The sequence below is a fragment of the Salvia splendens genome, chromosome 17 (assembly GCF_004379255.2).
Source record: "Salvia splendens isolate huo1 chromosome 17, SspV2, whole genome shotgun sequence".
In the NCBI taxonomy this organism is placed as follows: Eukaryota; Viridiplantae; Streptophyta; class Magnoliopsida; order Lamiales; family Lamiaceae; genus Salvia; species Salvia splendens.
The window spans coordinates 6,725,555-6,733,434 of NC_056048.1; positions in this window are offsets into that span (position 1 = coordinate 6,725,555).

The window sequence follows — 7,880 nt, forward strand, 5'->3', positions numbered from 1 at the left end:
GTTGTCTGGCGATATCTTTTTTTTGTTAGGGGCCTGCAGTGTCACAACTAGAAACATTAGGGACTTTTGAGATAGTTCACTCTAAAACTAATATATTCAAGTGAGACATTTATTCCACTAACTATTTTCCATCCACTTTTCGTAACATTTCTTAAAATCCATGCTGCCAAGAAATGAGACTCCAAATGGCGGACGAATGGAGTAACTTTTAAAAGCATCTACAGTGCAGGATTAGCGAGATGAGCCATGGCGAATGGTGGGAGTGGTGGGAGGCACGGTGCATTGTGGGGAGACAAAAAAAGAGTCTAAGTCTTCTGTGTAGCAGACTAGTTGTGAGCGGCGTTCACAGTAGGTAACTAAGTCAGTTCTGGCTGAAGAATACAAATTCACAATTTAGATAGGCTTTAGCTACATGCCGTGAAAACTTGTGACGTCAGTCTGAAAATTTCCCTGCCTTAGGAAATAGAGTTTTGCAATATACAAAGCAATTATCTAATTCGAAACATATTTTTTACTCCCTCCGTCCTATATAATTTATCCCATTTTTCCATTTCGGTCCGTCCCACATAATTTGTCCCATTTCACTTTATACCATTTTTTATAATGGACCTCATATTCCACTAACTCATTATTCGTTGTAGTTGGATCCAAGGCTCTACCTTGTTCTCTTATTTGAAACTTATCTTTTGTTGCGTGCTTTTAGCTTGTTTATGTTTAATTGTTTCCTAAAATCAAACCAAACTTTCCAGGTTGTCTAGATAGTAGTTAAAGTCGGTTCATGGTACTTGAGTATGCACAATTTGTCATTGTGGGATACGATACTCTTACTTGTTTTATGTTACACTAGCCCCGTACACTTGCGAGTATTTCTCATGTTTAAAATAATTCGAGTCAAGTTTTTGGCGTCGTTGCCGGGGACAATTTGTGTTTTTATAGCTTAATATCGTGGTAAAGATAAAGATTACTACTCTAGATTTTATTGTTTTAATTTTATTTTTGAGCTCTCAGATCTGTGTTGTCTTTTTCAGGTTGTATGCAAACACGCTCTAAGGATCTACCTTTAGAGCTTATCGATCTTGAGATCAAAGCATCGAATAGAAGGAGAAACACTTTGAAGAGGCTAAATCAAAGGATCCGAGTTTCTTCTCCGGTCTAGAGACGATCACCTTCACCAGTTCAAGAATCACCGTCACCAGTTCACTCTCCTATTCAGTTTGAGACATATCCTCCTATTTTGATGGAGGAAGGAAACGAGAACAGAAACGGGAATAATGGTCCACCACCACCTCCTTCAACGAATGCTCAGCATCAAGAGCAACTCATAGTATTGCAGAGGCGGTTAGATCAATGGCAAAATGGGATACCAGTGCATAATATGTTTGCCTATCATGGGGTAGAAAATCCACCAGTTGACAACAACGTGAATGCTAACAATTTTGAGCTCAGGATAGGACTCATTCAGATGGATGAGAACAGTGCTTTTAGAGGCCGACCCACGGAGGATCCAAACAAGCATATCACCAAGTTTATCCAGATCTGCAACACGAGGAATTCTACTGTTTCCTAGATGGGTACTCAGGGTACAAACAAATCCATATGGCACCCGAAGACCAACATAAGTTAGCCTTTATTTGTCCTTATGGTGTCTATGCCTATAGGAGGATGTCCTTCGGTTTGTGTAATGCTCCCGCCACGTTCCAAAGATGCATGATGTCCATATTTCATGAGTTGATTGAAAATATTATGGAAGTGTTTATGGATGACTTTTCTGTCTTTGGTGATTCGTTTGATAACTGCCTTGACAATTTATCTCGAGTTTTGCAGCGATGTGAGGAGACTAACCTCGTGCTCAGTTGGGAGAAATTTCATTTTATGGTTAGGGATGGCATGGTGCTTGGGCACAAGATTTTTGCAGGTGGCTTGGAGATCAATAGGGCCAAAATTGTTGCTATTGAGCAACTGCCTCCGCCCAGAAATGAGAATGGAGTAAGGAGCTTCTTGGGGCATGCCAGTTTCTACAGAAGATTTATCAGGGAATTCTCGAGAATTGCTAAACCTCTTTGTAATTTGTTAGCTAAAGATGTGAAATTTAATTTTTCCCCTAATTGTTTGCAGGCTTTGGAGACGCTAAAGGAGGCATTGGTGAGCGCTCCTATCGTTATCTCGCCGGATTGGTCTCAACCTTTAGAGATTATGTGTGATGTGAGTGGCGTAGCGGTGGGCTCAGCTTTGGGTCAGAAGAGGGATCAGATATTCCGTGTGATCTACTATGCAAGTCGAACTTTGGACCCTGCTCAAGTTAACTACACCAAGAAGGAAATGCTAGCAATGGTCTACTCCTTTAATAAGTTTCGCCCTTATCTCATCGGGGCCAAGACCATCATTTTCACCGATCATGCCGCAATCCGGCACCTCTTTGCGAAGCAAGACGCGAAGCCAAGGCTTATTAGGTGGATCTTGCTCCTTTAGAAGTTTGATTTGGAGATCCGAGACCGAAGAGGATGTGAAAATGTGGTGGCAGACCACTTGTCAAGATTGGAGCACATGAATGAAGAAGAGAAGTTGAAATAGGCCATTAATGAATAGTTCCAGGATGAGCATCTATTCTTTGTGGCTAAGGGGAAAGTGGCATGGTATTCCAATATTGTGAACTACCTAGTTCCCAAGGTGGTTCCCGAAGGACTTGAAGATTATCAAAAGAAGAAATTTTTCCATGATGTGAAGTTCTACTTTTGGGACAACCCTTACTTGTTTAGGAGGTGTGCCGACATGGTGATTAGAAGATGTGTCCCTCAAGAGGAGTAGGAGTCCGTCATTATGCATTGTCACGCCGCACCTAGCGGAGTGCATTTTGGAACTAACCGGACTGCCATGAAAGTGCTACAAAGTAGACTATTTTGGCCAAGTTTCACCAAGGATAGACCAGCGTATGTGAAGAATTGTGATGAATGCCAGAGAATGGGGGCCATTTCTAAGAAGAAGGAGATGCCGATGACGACAATTGTGGAGGTCAAGCTATTTGATGTGTGGGGCATTGACTTCATGGGGCACTTCCCTCCATCTAATGGGTTCTAATACATCCTTTTAGTCATGGACTATGCGTCAAGGTGGGTGGAAGTCATTCCTACCCAAACCAATGACTCGAAGGTGGTGATAAAATTTGTTCAAAAGAACATTTTCATGCGATTTGGCGCACCACGGGCAATTATAAGTGATGGAGGTTCCCACTTTCGCAATAGGTGGCTCGAGGCGGTGTTAGCAAGATATTGACTGAAGCATCGGGTGAAAACTCCTTATCACCCTCAAGCTAATGGTCAAACCGAGTTGGCAACAGAGAGATCAAGCAAATCCTTCAAAAGAGTGTCAAAGCAAACCGGAAGGATTAGACGCTCAAGCTTGACGATGCTTTATGGGCGTATAGGACGGCCAACAAGACCCCCATTAGAATGTCACCTTACTGATTAGTGTTTGGGAAGTCGTGCCACCTCTCGATTGAAATGGAGCACTCATCGTATTGGGCAGTGAGACAATTGAACATGGACTTCACTAAGGCCAGCAAGGAGAGGATGCTTCACCTCAACTTACTTGATGAATTTAGGAATAAAGCATATGCTAATTCCTCCATATACAAGGCGAGGATGAAAGTTCACCACGACAAGATGATTGAGAGGCGTGAATTCCACCAGGAGATGTCGTGTTGCTATTCAACCACAAGTTGAGGTTTTTCCCGGGCAAGCTGAAATCTAAGTGGTCTGTGCCCTTCACTATCAAGGAAGTTACGAGTAATGGCACAATGAAGCACATTGGACCCGATGGAAGCACGTTCAAGGCCAATGGTAAAAATCTAAAGAGGTTCTACACTAAGGAGCAACAAGATGAGGTCTTTGTTTTTGGCTTGATCGAGTAGATGGAGCTTGCAGAGCGTCGAGCATACGACGGTAAAAAGTTGCGCTACAGGGGAGGCAACCCCTCGTAGGTACATTTATTGATTTTGTGTGCTTGTGTGTGTTTTGGTTTTTATTTTGGTGTATTTGAGTGTTCACTTTGATTTTGTGCTTGTTTTTCTTTCCCTAAATTTGTTTGAGATGGGTATATTGGTTTCTGAGTTTGGTGTAGAGAAAACACAAAAAAAAATCGGAAAGAGAAAATGCACGGGGTCCAGCTCAAAAACTCCCGGGCCGGGCGTTTTTGACTTGAAATCAACCGGATCCAGAATGAGCGCCCGGCTTGCCTTCAAAACGCCCGGTCTAAGCGCCCGGTCGGGCGTTTCTCGCGTGTGTAAAGGTCGGCGCCCAGGTGAGTTCTCTAACCCTAATTTTTCTCCACCTCTTGCGATTTTTTTGCCTCAAATCCCTTCCCCTCTCAAATTTCTTCCACAAATTTCACTCTAGCACACACCCCACACAATTTATCCTTCCAATTCAAGTTTTGGACCAAACAATTTGTGGATTTGCTCAAGCACAAGCAAAAACTTGAAATTTTCAAATTTTCACTTCATAAGCTACAAAGGTACGATTTTTCCTTTTCTTTTCTTGATTTCACTTGGTCTTATGATGGGTATTGATGATTTGTTGCTTGGGCTAGCTTCATTTTTGAATTTGTGAGGAATTGAGTGATAAATTGCTAGTTCAAGGATGAATTGGGTTTGAATGGTTGCTTTAAATGGTTGCTTTAAACTTGAAATTGGTTGAATTATCTCATGGGTTTGAGGCTTTATGTGTAGGAATCTAGCATGCTTTATTTTGTGATGAATTTTGGTGGTGAATAGCTAGTGTGAATAATCAATGTTGGTGAATGTTTGTGTCTTGTGCATGAATTTGGTTGTTTCACATGGACTAAAGTGATAAAGGGATCGAGTCTATCTCCCAATTATGAATGCGTGTGCAATTGTTGAGCATGATGTGTAATGGGGGGTGAAAGCTTGTTTTGTTTGTGGTATTGTGATGTTAGGACTTGATTATATCGTTATAATTGCTCTTTTGTCTGCACGCTTTACATGATTTGCTTTGATTGAGACATATAGGAATCGAGTCTATCTTCCTATATTTAGTGCAATATGTGCAAGGCTTTTGGTTTGAATAAAGTTTGGGGGAGTTGGGTATCTCGTGAATATAAGTTTGGTTTATTGCAGAATGGATCTAATACTTCCAATTTCTAGGTACCACTCGCGCATCATGGTTCCCAGTCCCAACGGTGTCACCCTCACTTCCGCACAAAAGAAGAAATGGACCATTCTTTTCAAACCGCCTTACCAAGTGGCTAGACTTCCGTGTCCGTTTACACTCCGTCAGTTCGGGATCTAGCAATGCTTCCAGGAGTTGTGTGAAGTTGGACAACTTTCGGGTTTGCTGTTTGCACAGGGCCATCTTTCTTATCACCGGCTCACCCTCGAAATCTTGTCTACCTTGACGGTAAACAAAACTAGACAAGCAATCGAGTCTAGTACCTTTCAGCTGAAGAATAGACGATATGATATGTTGATAGCGCAGTTCAATGAAATATTTAGGTTCATGGGGGTGGTGACCAAGATGCCATTTGAGTTCAGCCACGGTACAAACAAGTTTTGGCAGGACATTACTACCGAAAGGAAGTTTTCTGCCAACAGGGCAAAGGGTTCTTCTATCAGGAATCCTGTCTTGTGTATCCTTCTGAAGGCATGCGTTTGCTACCCATTTGCCCATGTAGAGCATGGAAGCATTACTAAAGACGAGCTCTTCCTGTTGTGGCAGATTTTGTACAAACAGCCACCCTTGAGCTTGGGCCACTTCATGATCAAGCATCTAGAGCGGGCTACGAAGAAGAAGAAGAAGAAGAAGAAGAAGAAGAAGAGAGGAACATTGTGTGTTGGTGCAGTGGTATCTGCCATAGCCCTCCACCTTGGGATGCAAGTGGAAGGCCTGGTAGCCGACATTGGTGAGCTTGGCACGTCGCCAACCCCGTTGTTGGACATCACATTCCTAAATAGAACATCTGTGATCGCCTCAGATAGGCATGGCTAAATATACTTGAAGCAAAATGCCGGAGATCACTTTCCCCTCCCCGGCCCCGACAACACTTATGACAACGGTCCGGAGCAAAGGGCGAATTGGTTAATGAACAATTCGGCCCACCACCACATCACATCGAGGAATTCAGGGAATATGAATGTGAGCCCGAGCTCAAGTGACGAAGAAGGAGAAGACGAAGATGAGGAAGAAGAAGAAGAGAATGAAGAAGCACCAACCCAACAAGGAGGAGATAGGGCTGTGACAAGCACCTCACCATGGAGGAATCGCGGGGACAAACTTGAGGAAGATGACGACGCAATCAACAACAGGCTGGACAACGTGGAGCTAAATATGCGACAGCTGCGGGATAACAATGACGCTCAATAGGCTCAGTGGCACCAACAGAGCAATGATCAATGGGCGAGCATCAATGCCCAATTTGGGAATTTCTATGCCTAGTATGATGAAAGATGGGCCACTTTTGTGCAGCAGCAGTAGGAGTTCATGGCCTGGCGACCACCTCATCACCCGCCGAATCAGTAGAGGTCCGCCCCAATTCCACATTCTTTCAAACTTATCATTTCCTTGGCTTGGAATAAGTTTGGGGGTGTCTAGTGGAATTGGGTCTCTTTCTCCTCCCTTCTCCCTATTTTGTGACTCCCCGTGATGTAATTCGTGGTGATTTGAGTGATTCTGGCATGTACTCTAAATTGATATGATGGTATTTTATGTTGGTAGTAGTAAGATAGTTTTTATTTTTTATTTTCATTTTTATCTTTTTGGTGTTTCGCTTATGTGTGGTTTTGTTGTTCGAGTATTCCCTTGGATGAAATTGAAATGGGAAATGGGAGATTTGGCAAGATGAACTAAGCATGTTTGTTGCGATTATGGAGCCCTCCCCCCCCCGAGAAGCGAGATTTGTAAACGCTTGAGGTTAGATTTCAAAATGGCGAATACAAATAACTAAATATGGATCCTAGCTCAAAAATATTAAGAAGTGGAGTGCTGCGAGGATACGGAACAGTTGTTGCATCTTAAGATCAGAGCGAAGGAGTTTAAGGAACCAATATATTTATCGGTCGTTTATGGAAAATGCTCAGGTAGAGGAAGACAACCGTTATGGAGTTCCATGAGAAACATTGCCACTACCTTGGAGGGACAGCCTTGGATGATCGGGGGGGGACTTTAACATTTTTCTTACAGAAGAGGAGCGTCGAGGCACGACCCAATGCAGCAGGAATAAGAAGAAGGAAATGGCCGAGTTTGCAGATGTCATCGGCGACTGCCAGTTGCTGGACCCTGGATTTGACGGAGCACAATTCACTTGGGCAAGAGGGAGTCTTTTTGAGAAGCTGGACCTTGCATTGCTGGGGAAAGGATTGGCCCTAACCTTCCCTATCACGAGAGTCACCAATCTCCCAAGAGTAAGCTCGGACCATGGCCCCATCTTGATTAGATGTTACCAAAGTAATACTAGCACCAAGTCAGCTTTCCGGTTCAAGAATATGTGGGTGAGACACCCTATGTTCACCACAGAGGTTAAAAGGGTATAGACAGAAGACACCGAACTTACGAGGATGAGGAGACTACACACTAAGCTTGCAAGAGTGAAGAGAAACCTCAAAGTGTGGAACAGAGAGTGTTTTGGCAACCTCTTCTCTAACCTCAAACTTGCAGAGGAAAAAGCGGCGGAGGCTCAGACCAACTTCGAAAACAATCCCTCGGCAGAGTGTAGATGTAAAAACAATGAAGCAATGGCTCACCTTCTCCTACTTCTCAAGATGGAAGAAGATTTTTGGAGACAAAAAGCATCCATAAAATGGGTGGCAGAGGGAGAAAGAAACACAAAGTATTACCAAGGATGGGTGCGGCAAAAGCGGGTTAAAGCACGGA